Here is a 14,325-nt window from a genome sequence, read left to right on the forward strand (position 1 = left end):
CAACGATGTTTCAACGACCAAAGATATATATTTTCCACGCCATTTGATACGTTTCGATCACTGATATCTTCCACGTTTCCAACTCTTTAAAATACTTATTGCTTCCATCTGAATGCGTGCTTTTAATATTAATACAACTCGAATTTAAAAGGTCCGACATATTGAATATTCATCGCGTCATCCAAACTATAATTCGATCGACATAATTCTTGCGTACATATATTAAAACAGAGAAATATCGTTATAGAGGCAATTTCCACATTGATCCGGACAAATTTAATCTTCGATTTCCATCGATACCGAATCGTTTAATTTCGGTAAAAATGTGAAAACTGAATGGTATTACGGATATGCAAGGAGACGATAAATATGTATAGAGATTCGTGTTCTCACATATAATGCTGCAACGACGCGATATCGCTATAGGTGGTACGTTTTAACAGAACGTTCGGCTCGTGTTCTCTTTCGATCGTCGCTCGTAAGGATCGCCGGCAGCCCTAAATCATGTCAGCGTGCAATGCCGATCGAATATTCGTAGCAACGGTGCGCGGCTGTTTATCATTCTCACTGTCAAATTCATTGTTCCCCGTGAAATACTTATCCGTCATTCCCGACGACGATTTGACTCGACGAATTGCTTATATTTGACAAGATCCTCGCGTGCCTGTCTTCGATAGAGAAAATCGATCGATGAAAAACGAATTTAATTATCCGAGAGATTAGTTAATTACTTAACAGAGACGTTAATTAGTCGGTTTGGTAATCCAACGATAAGTCAAGTATTTCCGTAAACAGTTTGACACGCGCGTCGCTCGTGATTGCATTCGCCGATACGAATAATTGATATCGGTTTGCCAGCATTTTGCGTTCTCTCTCGGATGTTCAATGGAGATGGAAAAATGATTTACACAGCAGAATTCTACGATTTTCGCTGAAAGATAGCTTGTCGAAGATAGTTTTTATCTTGCCGGAGAAGATCAAAGTTTAATATAGAGCGGATGGTTGAAGGGGAATTGGAAAATGGTTGACACTTTTAGGGGAAAATCTTCTCACGTAGAGACGCTGACAGACGGGAAGAAGAATCGAAAGGCGCCTTTATTCCCTTTGCCTATGATTTATATCGTGCCTGAAATATTACACCGAAAGTTGCGTTCGACAACATTGGTGTGAAAATACCAGCATGGAGTGACAAATCGGCGGAGAAGCACGGCAAAGGAAGCGAGCAATCGCGAGAATACGCGACCTTCAGAAGCTTTATGTTCGATTATAACATACGGAAACGGGGGGATAGGATAGACGACTGGTATATAGATGATTCCCTTACATCGTCCGGAGATAGCTATTGAACCGTTCTACTCGATTATGGCGTACGAAAACTCGATGCTGTAAAGGAAAACTACGGATTATGAAAAGAAGAAAGAGGGGGGAAAAAAGAAGAGATAAATAAAACAAGGTCGAACAAAAAGGATACGAAAAGAGTGAACGAAGCGATGGTGAGCCAGAAGGCAGCCTTTTGTTCGTCATTTAAAACAAAGTAATTCGTAGTGGCGGAGAGTTTTGAAAGCTATTTAAAGTTAGCCGGGTTCGTTCGTTGTTCCATCGTCAATGGACCACCGGTGAATTCACTTAGAATCAAGGAAACGTTGCTCGCAAGGGATAGTGGCCTCGCGATGCGTTTCTCTCTTCTTTCCAGTCGGACGTTTCGGTCCAGGAGGCAAAAATTGGCGCGAGTTCGTGAAATGTTCGTACGAAACAAAGGGGAAACGGGCGAACTCCATAGTAAATCCTATCTCGATCGCATTGTTTCGTACCTCGAGTTGCTAAGAGGAGATCGTCGGAAAGCGGTATTTGTTTAGACGAAATTCCGTAACACAAAGAACAGGCCGAATGATCGCGAGCAAAAAAGTACGCACGGACGAATTCTTCGAATAAAACTCTTTTCATCCCCTATCCCTTGTATTGTATTTTATCCCTTGTATTTTCGTAGCCGCGGTATTCATCTTGTGCGCGCCTTCGATTCACGCAACAATCACGACAGAACGGGGCTAATATTTATCAGCGGAAGCGACAAAAGCGATACTAAAAAGTCTAGTAACGCTTTGACAAGACGAACGGTATTAGAACGAACGTAGATCTAATTAAGAGGTTTATCTTTTAAAGCTTTCTCCTTTAACGCCGCTTAAGTCGACATCAACACGGTATTAATGCCGATTTATCGCTGCGATTATCTACGTTTTCTGTAATTTCTGATCAGGTCTTATCGTTCGATTACTCCACGTACAAAATTAGACAATGATTATTTCGTTATCGTTTCTGATAAAATAAACGATCGTTCGTATCGTAAAACGCGTAAACTACATCATGGTATTTTCCTACGGTGGGATTATTTTAAGAAATATAGTTGTTTGACGAGCGTTCCATTTTCTCAGCGTGACCATGTTTGTTCGATGAGAGACGTCGGGACGTAGACGGCGAGGAATAAAAGCTACACGCGACCGTTCTTCAGAAAAACCGCCAAGCCATTTAGGATTACCAAGTGTACCCAAAAGCCATGCTAAAAGTTACATTTCATAGCCGGTAGTGCGCGCGCCTAACCGTCAGCAGCGACGACGAAGAGAGGAGCGACGAGACGAGGAGAGAGGAAGGAAAACCGAGGAGGGCTACAAGCGGGAAAACGGAAGCGGTAAAACTGCAGCGAATCTTCGCGGCCCCTCGGCACGCAACAAAAGCCTGCGGAAATCCCTGCCGGAGCCAGGAGCGCGAGCAAGCAGGAGATTCATCGAATTAAACTTAACGAGAAGCGAGAGAGAAGGAAGGCCGATTCAGCCACGCGTTTCAGAGAGACGGACTTCGACGCGAGCGTGACACCGGACAAAAAACGTCCGTTTGGGAAAACGGACACGAGGGGACGGACAATGCCGGACGAAAAAAGGAAACGAGCGAAGAGGTGGCGAGAACGAAGCGTGCCTCGCCGGACGAACCGAGGTGAATAATAATAGGAGGAACGACGATACCGAAAGAGAAGAGAACAGGAGAGAAGAATAGAAGAGGAAGAAGGAGGGGGGGGGGAGATGAAGTTAAAACGAGGCGATAAGGGTGAATGGTAAAGAGGTTGGCAAAAGGAGAAAATGAGGCGGAGGAAGAGAAAGAGAAGAAAGTAGGAGGAACGAAATAGGAATCGCGGCAGAGAAAGCAGGAGTGAAAGGGAAAAGTAAAAAGGAAGGGAACGTTTTTTTAGAAAATACCACCCCTCGCGCATCATTTCCCCCTTCCCCTGTGGCCTCTTCCTTTTTCCTCGGCCCGTTTTTCCCAATTCTGGCAGCTCCGAGAGAAGAGTTTTGTTGGACAGGATTCTGCGCGCATGTGCCACGGGGGTGGCAGCCTCGAGGACGTAACACAAGCCGTAGACAACGAGAGGAAGTAGGAAAGAATGCAAGTGGATGCAAACCTGTACGAGGAAGAAGGACAAAGAGAAGGGGTGTGCACGCGGGATAGAGAGGGGGGAGGGTAATACGTGTGAGAGTACCCTGAAGAGTGGCGTCGGTAGTACGTGGTGGGAGGAGGGTAAGCGCGAGGGGTGAGAGGCAACCGTTCACGTCTTTTCGACGTCGACGCAACCCCGTTGGCGCAGAATAGCTGCTCAGTGCTCGTCGAACGGCGCTGTGTTGCGACGGGACCATGCCGCCGCGCCCTGCAGCACCGATCAACCGATCTCAGGTACGCGAGACTCATTATCATTGCCGAGATATCGATACACATATTATTTTTAGTACGACGTCTCCTCGGTTACACGGCTGCCGGTGTTTCGTTGGCCTTGGCGTGGTTAGTGGTTTGCCGGACGAAAACGTGTTCCCCCGAAGATAGATCGCGTCTCACGGGAACGAGATAAATCCGTTTCGCGTGGCTTTCTATTGCTAGTTGTTCGCTCATCGATGATCTGTGTGACTCCGTGTGCCCGTCCGAAATACAGAGAAACGTTCGGTCATCGTGATTAGAAGTGCGAAAAGCTGGCATTCGTCCGATAATCGTTCGTTGTTTCGCTCCACTTTCTTTTACGATTTTGTGCGGTTTAGTGGCGTGGAGAAGGAAGCACGCGTTGCCGGAACGGTTTTTTGGTGAAACTTGTTGTTCGTCACGCTCGCATATCCTCGCGTGTCCACGAGAATCGATCGACGAATCGATCCGATTCGTGCGTCGCTCGTGTACCATCTCTCGTTGGAAAAAGAGTAAAGTTTCAGCAAAGTTTGATCGAAACGCGACGACACGTCCGCTTCCATAATTCCGTGGGATTCGTTATGGGGGTATGCGCAATCATCGACCAGCTATCGATTAATTGTAAAATAAGAAAGAGAAAAATGTAGAAAACCGGGAACTCTGGAGAGGAAATTATTATCGTAGGAGCCAGATACGTCTTCAGTCGGTGTCCTCGTTTTTCAAAGAAAACCATCCTTTTGTACTCTTCTTACTCGACATTTGACATTCGTGATATAATTCTACCGTCTTTTATCGACTATGCTCCCACCGATTGCGATCGTACGCGCGCGGTATCGCTCTCATTTCCCTGGCGAGTCGGTCGCTCAGTCGTTCAAGTAGTCCAACGAGACCCGAGAACCTGACGTCTTAATCTATCGAATCTTCACCGTATCACCAAAGGCAATCGGTTACTTTTTCCAGAGTACGTATGAAGTAGCAAACCTCGAGCAGTTTGCGGTTTCCGCACTCTGCTCGTCTCGTTAGAGGTGTTTTGTATGCACGTACGCCGGGACTACGTTTAAAATGATTAAAATCGTTGTACGTGTAGCCGCTGTTCCTCCGTGCGTGTATGCGCGCGTGTATGCGTGCGTGTATGCCGAAGATCAAAGAAACGTAGAAGGGATTGTATGACGGATTTGCAGGGAATTCAAAAAGGGATGCTTTTGACGAAGGTGTCGCTTACAGCGAGAGACGGTTTACCTCGTTTTCTCGCCAGTGGGAACCGATCTTTTTTCTCCTCGTTTAATGATTTCTATAGCTTCGCGTGTACCGCGTGACTAGCTCAAAAGGGAGTAGTCTATTAATTAAGATACACATACAGACTCGTATATACGCGGCAGTTATTATTGAAATATTTGTCTCGAGTTTGCCGGAGAATGGTTACATTATTGGCAGAAAGTTTCGTTGCCCATCCCTCCACAATTTGCCTGAAGTAGGCAGTTTGCGTCTCAGTGGCCTGCGTTCGACGCTCTTGGCTTCCGGCGAAAAGTTAAATTAATGGAAAATGAAGGGAACAGAACTCATCGAAAAGTTGAAGTATTTAGTCGATCGGTTAAAGGTATTGGTTTTTCTTCGATTGGCCCGTAGAAGAAAAGGGGCTCACCTCTCTTTGATCGGCCGCCTAACTTTCTTACGTGAACGTTCTTACTCTTGTCGGTCATAAATACACGGTCGTAGAAAAAGAAATCGCAAATAGAATTCAGGTTAGTTAACGCAAAGTTAGCAGTTTGTTTGGACGATGAAACGGTTTTCCGCAACCGATCGATCGAATTATCGCAGACTGGTGAAAAAGTTTCTTAAACGTTGCGTCGATTTGATTCTACGGGGATGGCACTTTCTTCCTCGAGAACGCGATCCATATTCGCGATGTATCGACGCGATAAAATAGGTTTATTTCGTTCCTTTTTATCCGCCAGACAAATAACGATACGACATAATAGAAATAAGAAAGGCATTTTGGTCGAAACGATGATCGCTGTAAAAGGATGAGCGCCTCTTCTCTTCGAATAATGCACCTAACGTTGAAACGAAACGTAAAAGAGCATATCGTGGGAGATACGCGTCTAGTTTCTTCTTTCCTCGCAACGAAACCGCACGAAGAATTTAGCCTCGTAACCTGTTCCATGTTCATCCTTACTTTCGCACGACCATCTTTTCACGATGACGAAATAAAAAGCGTGTACACGAAGAGAACCGGAAGCGATGAAAAAGGAACACATGGAAAGAAAGAGAAGATAGAAGAAAAACGAGCTAACATCTTGCTGTGTTTCTTTTTCGCTTCGTTATGCTTTAGGGATGATGCACACGGTCGTGAGTATCCTGAGCGCGACGCAGAATAGATATTTCATTGTTACGGGTTGGGATATTTTTCGCTGACAGGAAATAATGCTCGCCCCGTCTTGTCTCGTTAGGAGAATTCCTGTAGCCAACTATTCTTGCGTGTCGCTCGTGCGCGGTCTTCATGCCGCGCGACCGGATTAACGGTACAGAAAGAGCAGGTACTTTTCGGTTGGCCGGTCGCGGGAGACTGTATTCCGTTTCACGACGAAACAAAGTTCAGCACGGCGCGACGTGCCGTCGCTTCGCTGTAGAAAAAGGGAGATAACGGACATAGAAAGAGAGAGGAAGAGAGTTTCACTCGATACGAAACTTCCGCTGGTCATTTGCGTGCCGGTTTGTCTTTCTAAGTTTTGCCACGCGAGCCAGTAGAAGGCTGCCGTATCGGTGAAAGAACTATAGCAGGGGTTGATGTTCGACGGAACAGGAATCGTCGTACCTTTCGTCTGCTTTCAGCTTTTTTTTTTTACGACTCTTCACTTACGAGTTCGATGCTTTTAAAACGCTGCTCATCGTCCACCCAATATCACGGAAATACTATTAATCGTTGCTAGTTTCGCGTGTATGGAAATTTGGCATGATAAATTGACTCGTGATATGTGAATATTTTTCCCGTTAAACCGCGTTCACCGCAATCAGAGCACGAAGTTTAAATCACCGTCCTCCCTTAATACCTTCGGGCTTGTTTAATAATCATTTCCCTCGACGGTATTTAAGCGTACCGTAGGAGGATTTCGCACGACGTGAAATTTTCAATAGGTTCCACGATGAACCGCCAGTGTTTCATATCGTGTTGCCGGATTGCGCGCGTCCGTCGCGTCGTTAGGCTTCGATAAATATGTATTCGTCACCCCTCGACTCTCTCTCTCTCTCTCTTTAGCTCTCTTCCTTTTTCTCTTCCCTCTCGTTTTTTCTCCTCTCTTCATGCGAGAGGAGGTTTTGCACAAGTGTTCCGAGGTGTTGGTGAATTTTCGCCTTGCAAGGGGAGAGAACGGCATAGGTTATTGATTATCGTGAATGGTTTTATAAATAACCGATCGTGTAGGAGCAAGCCGCCGGACGACGCGTAAATATCGTGCTCGCCGGAGTGATTCTTTAAAATCGCCGCGCCGCGCCATCGTGGAAAAAGCTGGCTATCGGGCCACGAGATGAAATCCGGCCATACGTTTGATCGATATCCTCGTAATTCGTCTTGAATCCTCATTTTGCTCCTATTATCTGGCGAACAGCCGCCTGGATATAAATACGTCAGGCTGTCGAGACCTCGATAGACGCTAGGGAAAACCTAAAAACCCGTTTTTACGTTGCCTGTTGTTTGCGCAACATCCTGGACAATATACAGGGCAGGGACAACATGCCGCTGTTTACACGGCTTATTTTCTGCTCATTCTTTTAAACTCGATCTTTCCGATTAACCGGCATGGCCACGATATTAAATTCTTTTACAGCGACTATTTTCTTCCTCTATCCATGGCAACTATGTTTTCTCCGCGTACATAAATACCGGCTACAGATTAAAAAGCATATTTTCTCTCTCGTTTCGTTTTCTTTGTCACGGGATAAGCCGACTGAATCTTTCCATTCTAATTTAATCGAGAGAGTGAATATCAATTTTTTATCAATTAACGGGACTGAAAGCCGTGAGCGCTTGTCGCTCAGGTATCCGCTCTTATTTACGTAACGAGTCGCGCTCTGTTAAATTTCCTGAGAAATAAGGACGTAAATAGTGCCGTGTTTTGCGTCAGTTAAAATAGCTTTAATAAGGTAAGTGGCAAGTCGAGTGTTTCATCGGCCGTTGCTAGATCATCGTCGATTGCACTCGAGCACGACCACTTTCGTACCATTGATTTTCACTCGATCTTCGGATTTGTGAAACCATTTAAATGGTATCGGACAAACACGTACAGTGTCCATCCTCCGAGGGTACCGAAATTGCCACGTTCCGTGGACAAACGCGTTCACACGACCTTTCCTCCGACGTATCAAACACCGAATCGGAATTAGTATTTTTCTCTGGCTGCACGACGATTGAGAAATAATCGATGCCACGTTAACGTAGATATTTGCCATCCGACGAAACTCATGTTTATCTATTCATATCGTATCCCCCTTTATTCCTCTTCTCGCAGTCGCGAAATTTATCGAATCGTTTATCCAATCTTACGAGACTAATTTCCTTTTTACTTAATCGAAAGAACAATATAGCAAAAAGGAGAAGATCAAAGAAATCGACAAAGAATTTATTACGACGCTCAATTATATCGTATAATAATAGCGAGGAAGAAGAGACGCGAGCGTGGCGCAGTGACCGATCAGACGCGATCGCAATAACTCGCCGAAGGCCCCGCGTTTTTCTATCGAAAAGTCAAAGGTACAATAGAAAGTCAATGATTTACCAAACTTTCGAGAGATGTATAAGTTCGCGTGATATTTTACCCGGTTAGAAATGAAACGGAGTATCTGACAATTTGTACTTGTAAGCATGTCGATGGAACCACCTCTTGTGAGTTTCTCTTCCGCCACGACAGAATTTCCAATAACGTCCCTTGTAAAGATAGAGATTAATAGTCGACGGTTTTGATCATGTTTCGTCTTTGTAACGGTATAAGATCACAAAAGCTAGCGGCGTTCTTCTTTTTTTTTTCTTTCCTTTCTTTCGATTGGTGGCATGGGATATGCAAATAGCGGTCGACGTAACCTTCCCACCCTAATTCAACAAGCGGTCGCATAAATTTCACGTAATGGCAACCAATTACGGGGTAATAGTGTGATCGTACCTAACACCTACTCTGGTGGACAGGCCATAAAAGCGAAACGCGTGATTACACGGTTAAAGAAAAATTTACTCGCGAAAAAGGAGCTGTGTGTTAATCTTCTCGAGCGAGGCGTTCCTCCTCGCCGGAAATTCATTTTCTCTTGAACAGAAAGCTCTTTGCTCGCCGAGTTTCTTATTTATTCTCACTTAAGAAACGAATACGCGTCATACGCGATGAATTCTTCGCGTAGATCGTCGGTACGTATTTTAAAAAACGCTCGGTTCTTCCCCATCGTATTTAATTTTCTGCAAGGTATCGCGTCGAAGTTTGGTCGATAGTCGACTTCCAATGGACGTTCCTATTTCTCGTCTTCTACCTTTCTTGTCTTCCCTTTTCCTTCCACTCTTTCTTCCGATAATTTCGTTCGAATGGTAAATGCAACGCTGCGTAAGATTCCCGGACGCTCTTTACGCTGATAATCTAGTCGCTTTAGAGCACCGATCGACCATGCTGAAAGCGTACGGAAAATGATTAATTAGAGTGCGAAGAGCCGTGACAGAAGCATGGAAGAACTGTCCGCCCCGTTTTGGAAAAGGTTCCTTTTAATTAAAACGCTCGCTTCCATCGCTTGGCTGTTACTCTTTTTCCCGTCGCGTTTCTCGTAATCGTCCACCAACGCGTGCAAGATTGTCGTCAGCTGGAAGAAGCGATCTTCTATTCTACCATGTTAATCAAATGTTTATCATTTCACGCGTTAAACACGCTGCCATCGACACGCAGCATACGTATCTTAAAAATGTCACAATTCGCAATCGATGTAATTCGGCTCGGTGCCGGAAGAACACGAGAATCGTGAAAGAGGAATTTCGGTGGCTAAAAATGATAAATTGCGAAAATTATATTTGACCATTGTTGCTCAAAGTCTATTCTTTCGGTCAATCGCGTCCGCGCTAAATAAATAATTTGTTGTATTTCGAATAGATTTTTGCAACTTCCGAGTCACACGTGCGATATCGTACATTTTCCCTGTTCCATCGTCAGCTGTTCGTCTTCGACGAAAATCACCTAGAAAGTAGAAAAGAGGTTGAATTTTCATCGGGTTCTTTTTACCAAGCTGCACTTTACTTCGTGAGTAAGAAATTTCCAAGAACTTACGCAAACGGGCTTGAAGCGTGTGTTCAACCGGCGATAACGCGATCGTTTAAGTCACCAGATGTATCTATCGTCGTCGACCGATTCGTCGAAAGCGAGTCATCTATTGTAATCACACGACGCGTGAAAAATCTCTTGGATCCAGCGGCAGCTGTCTCGCCGTTGCCTTGAAAGATTCTTCCTTTCGATCGTTGAAACGTTCTCTTTCAGCCGCGTCCCCGTCTTTCTCTTCGACACGCGATGCTTTCAACCTTCGCTTCGGCCAGATATTTCCAGAATGTACTGGTGCTCGTGTCGCGAACTCGCGCACTTTTCTAGAGGTTGCAAGTTTTCCACGTGTCGTGCCATAAATTCCCCATGGAATCGGTAATGCTAACGGAAACGCGTACCTATTGCGAATGACGGCAGCTTCGATTCCAATATCATTCTTTAACGACCACACGAGCGCCACGTTCTTCCGTATTTCGTTCAAGATATCTCGGTCCTGAAACCGCTGATTTTTCAGTTTGGCGAATTATTTTGGCTGAAATTTCGCGAGATAGACGCGCGCTCGAGAAATAGAGCAGCTTCTATGCGACTGGGGACGCACGTACGTACACGATTTACGCACGGCCGATGACAATGCGATGGAAAATTCGTGGCACGAGTATCGAGTGAAAGGGGGCCGTTGAAAAATCGATGAGACCATGGGGAAGAAAGGCTGACAGGTTGGGTCGAAAATGTTGCGGACACACTCGATTTGCCATTATCTCGGCACGGGGAGAAAATGTCACGCTCGATGCTCCCGTTATTGACGCGAAAGCCGTTCTTAATCGCGAATTTAACTTGTAGGAGAGGCCGGAGACCGAATACCAATCGCGTTCCATTTCCGTAAGTGCTTAATCGGTCGGAAATGAATCGCGATGTTCAATCTGTATCGAGACATCGAATCCCTCAAATATGCCCAAAGTATACTTTGACGGCGAATAGGATAATGGAAGGACATTGAAATCGATCATTCAGCTATACGGAATTTCAACGAATTTGAAAATAACCTATCTATCTCCACGAAATTTCCTTTCGAAATTTCCTTTCAAAATTTCCTTTCAAAATTTCCATTCCAAACGTCTATTCGAAAATTCGTATTTAAATTTCAAAATAGATACAAATCGAACACGCTGTGATGCGTTAAAGCAAATGTCAAGGGAATATCGTTGGGGGGGGATGTTTGCGGAAAAATTCATCTCGATATGGTTGCTTATCTGTCAGCCAACAGCCCAACTTTACTTTACGTATGTTAAGGAAACATTAATTTGTCCGCAAAAGTTTGTCTTGCATCGACGTTGCAGTATCGTATCGCAGTTGTGGATGCGTGCACGTCATCTTTGTCCTCGTCGATACTTGTCCCCTTCGTTTTCGCGGTTGTCGAAGGAGTGCGCACTGGTTTCGTTAGTGTCTTGTAGCAACGGATGCACCAACGGCAGACTGGGATCTGGTTAGGACGCTGTTACGACGTACGAAACTTCTGGAGAAATTGCTCGATACCATCAGACGCGTCGACTCTCCGTTAACTTAAATATCAAACTTCCCCGATGATAACTCGCTGCCTTAACGTGATCAGCGTACGCGCACATGGTCCAACAGTGGCACGCGCCCTTTCTGCTTAACTTGTGCGTTGCTGCTTCGTTTGTGTGGCTACGTCAATTTCATTCATTAGTACTCGAGCCGACGAGTTCATAATTGCCAAACAGCTGCTGACCCGAGCATAGTCTCCGCGATGATTTTCCATCGTGTTTACCCGCGTAATTGACTGCAACACGTCCTCTGACATATCAAAAGATTCGATTAACTACGTTTACCCCGTTTGTCGAAGGTTTGCCAGCTATTTAGAACGGCAATTTATTCCTCGTCTTGTTCCCAGCGAAATTAATTACCGTAGAAATCGGACAGAATAATTTCGAGTGTCTAAAATTGCGCATTGAATACGGGAGAATTCGAACGAGGAGGCGAATTTGACGATTCTTCGTTCTGGAGAGTCACGAAGCTTCGTATAAGCGCGCATTGAATTTGCATAACTCGTTTTTGAATCTTCTCTCCTACGTTTCACCCTGTTGGTCCGGAGGAGCGTAAGAGGAGCGTAGCCAGCCACTGCTCGCTTTGACTTTGCAATTTGTTCGAAACTTGCGTCGTTCGAATCCTCGATGAGTTCCTATTTTTGACACACGGACTGCTTCATCTTAGTTGCTTCTCTCCCTTACACCTGGCGAGTCAAAGTTAAATCGCGTCTACCCTTCCAGCGATGGTTGTTTGTAAATCGACGCTTTGAACTTGAGGCCCCAGAGTCGCCAGCTCGCCGACGATACCAAAAGGCCTTTACGTAATTAGAGAGCGACGAAAGGAGCATCGCCTCGTCGCTTATCCGTGACAAGAGTTCTTTTCACATTTTCTCCCACGGACTTATTCCAACATGTTTCTACATTGAAACTTCCCTTCTCACTTTTTTCTAGTTTTATCATTTGAAAAACGTAGCAGAAAGCCAGGATGAGTCTCGCTTTCAGCTTTTCTGATATTTAAAAAACACTCTATACAGGACTCGTATCTCTGAACGTAACAAATCATTCCCCTTTTTAATTGTATTAAGTGAAAGCGTCATCTTTAATCATCCAATATCGTAAAAGTTGGAAGATTAACGGAAGTGGACTCATCGTGTTTTTCCAGTCTTCGTTCGCTACTGATTACGATCGTGTAGCGGCACACGAGCTAGAGGACAATTCAAATCATGTTGTTGTTTTGTCTCGGAGTATCGATATCGATAACGTAATGTGGTGACTTAAATGGGTCTTAGAGTAAGGGCAAGTAACGATGTTTTATTTGGAGTTAAGTTTAGTTTAACAAGCAATACTCGATACAAAAAGCTGATTAAAATATCGTCGTACGTCTAATTATCATACCCGGCTCTCAACTTCCCGATTCATACTCTGCGGCTTCTCCACTGACTCTCAACTGACACTCTCTGGCTTCTCAACTGCCACACTGCCACTTCTCAACTCACATTCTGGCCGTTCTAGCATCCCTTTGTCTTTTCTTAGGCCCACCACGTACGTGTTCCGCGGACGCTAGTTGCCAGGGTCACGTGGACTTTTCTACAAAACTATACAACTGAAAGACCGACGACACACTGATGGACCCGACGGTGCCTCGGCTCTCGCGACATTGTTCATGGCTAATTTGACGTTTCTTAGGTCCTTTTCCACGATACTACAATAGTAACAAATAAACTCCGGGCAAAACGATGTCGCCGCTATGTGCACTGTCGAACAAAGACGAATTTGAATTCTCCGACTCTCCCCCGACCGGTATAAATAAACGGACGCGATCGTAAGCAGTTCAGTGTCTATCAGTGAATTTTCGACTAATCGCGGGGAGAGACGTCAACGGGAGTCGTAAATTCCCGTTACGATTATAATAACCGACACCACGAGTCGATCGATCCCCTGATTTCCGTTAAGATGATAGGGGTGGTTGAGAGGGTATAACACTGTGATTCACAGAATTATAAATTATATATTTTTTCCACTTAAGTTACACCGTTGCTTATAATATATATCGTCGACAATGAGTTAGCGTATAGAGATGCGATACACTGGCACAATATTCGTTGAGGACAGAGCAAGGCTCTTAGAGTTTTGTTATAGTTGATTAACCCGTTACTGACATGTTGACTTTTCTAGCGGTGTAGAAGAAGTAAGTTAAGACAGTTGACGATGCTGTGTCGGAGGAAAGCTAGCGATGGGTGTGTTTAGTGCACTGGACCATCGGATTTGTTCGTGACATTTTTGGTCAGGAAAGCGAGGGCAGTATACCTTGCTTCTGATTGGATAAACGAGGGTGGACTAGGAAGGTCTTAGCCGTCCTCGACAGAAAGTTGCTAGTAGGAAGCATCGTACGTGAGAAAAACTAACTTGTCAAACCGTAGTAGACAATAGTCTTTAGAAAGTGATTGAGAAAAAGGATATTTGTTCGGTCTGAAGGACTTTAGCTAGCAAAGTACTGGTTTTATGACGGGTCCTTAAGACTATCGAGTGTACGCAGTAAGGATGAGCGGATATCTGGTTCCCGTCTGGTCCGCGGTGTGTGGCCTGGTCTAAGTAGAGTGTCGCCAGACGTAACAATCAGTTATCAACGAGTTATCAGCGATTTTATTTTGCGACTTATACACTGTCTTAGCGAATGCGTTAGTACGAGCGTCTTCGTCGAACATTATCTGTACTTATTTATTTAACGTTTTAAATATACTCGACGGTTTCAACAGCGAGCAATCTCGTCCAATAAATCTCACGATCAACCA

At 44.8% G+C, this 14,325-nt stretch overlaps 1 protein-coding gene across 1 annotated transcript in view; it reads left to right on the forward strand.

The window, feature by feature from the left end:
* Positions 1–3,584: 3,584 nt before the first annotated feature.
* Positions 3,585–14,325, forward strand: part of Oct-TyrR (Octopamine-Tyramine receptor) — a 61,582-nt gene continuing 50,841 nt past the window's right edge. The window contains exon 1 of the mRNA XM_033328017.2: positions 3,585–3,717. The gene's annotated coding sequence lies outside the window, so the exon portion shown is untranslated. The remainder of the gene's footprint in view (positions 3,718–14,325) is intronic.

The sequence above is a fragment of the Bombus vancouverensis genome, chromosome 7 (genome assembly GCF_051014615.1).
Source record: "Bombus vancouverensis nearcticus chromosome 7, iyBomVanc1_principal, whole genome shotgun sequence".
In the NCBI taxonomy this organism is placed as follows: Eukaryota; Metazoa; Arthropoda; class Insecta; order Hymenoptera; family Apidae; genus Bombus; species Bombus vancouverensis.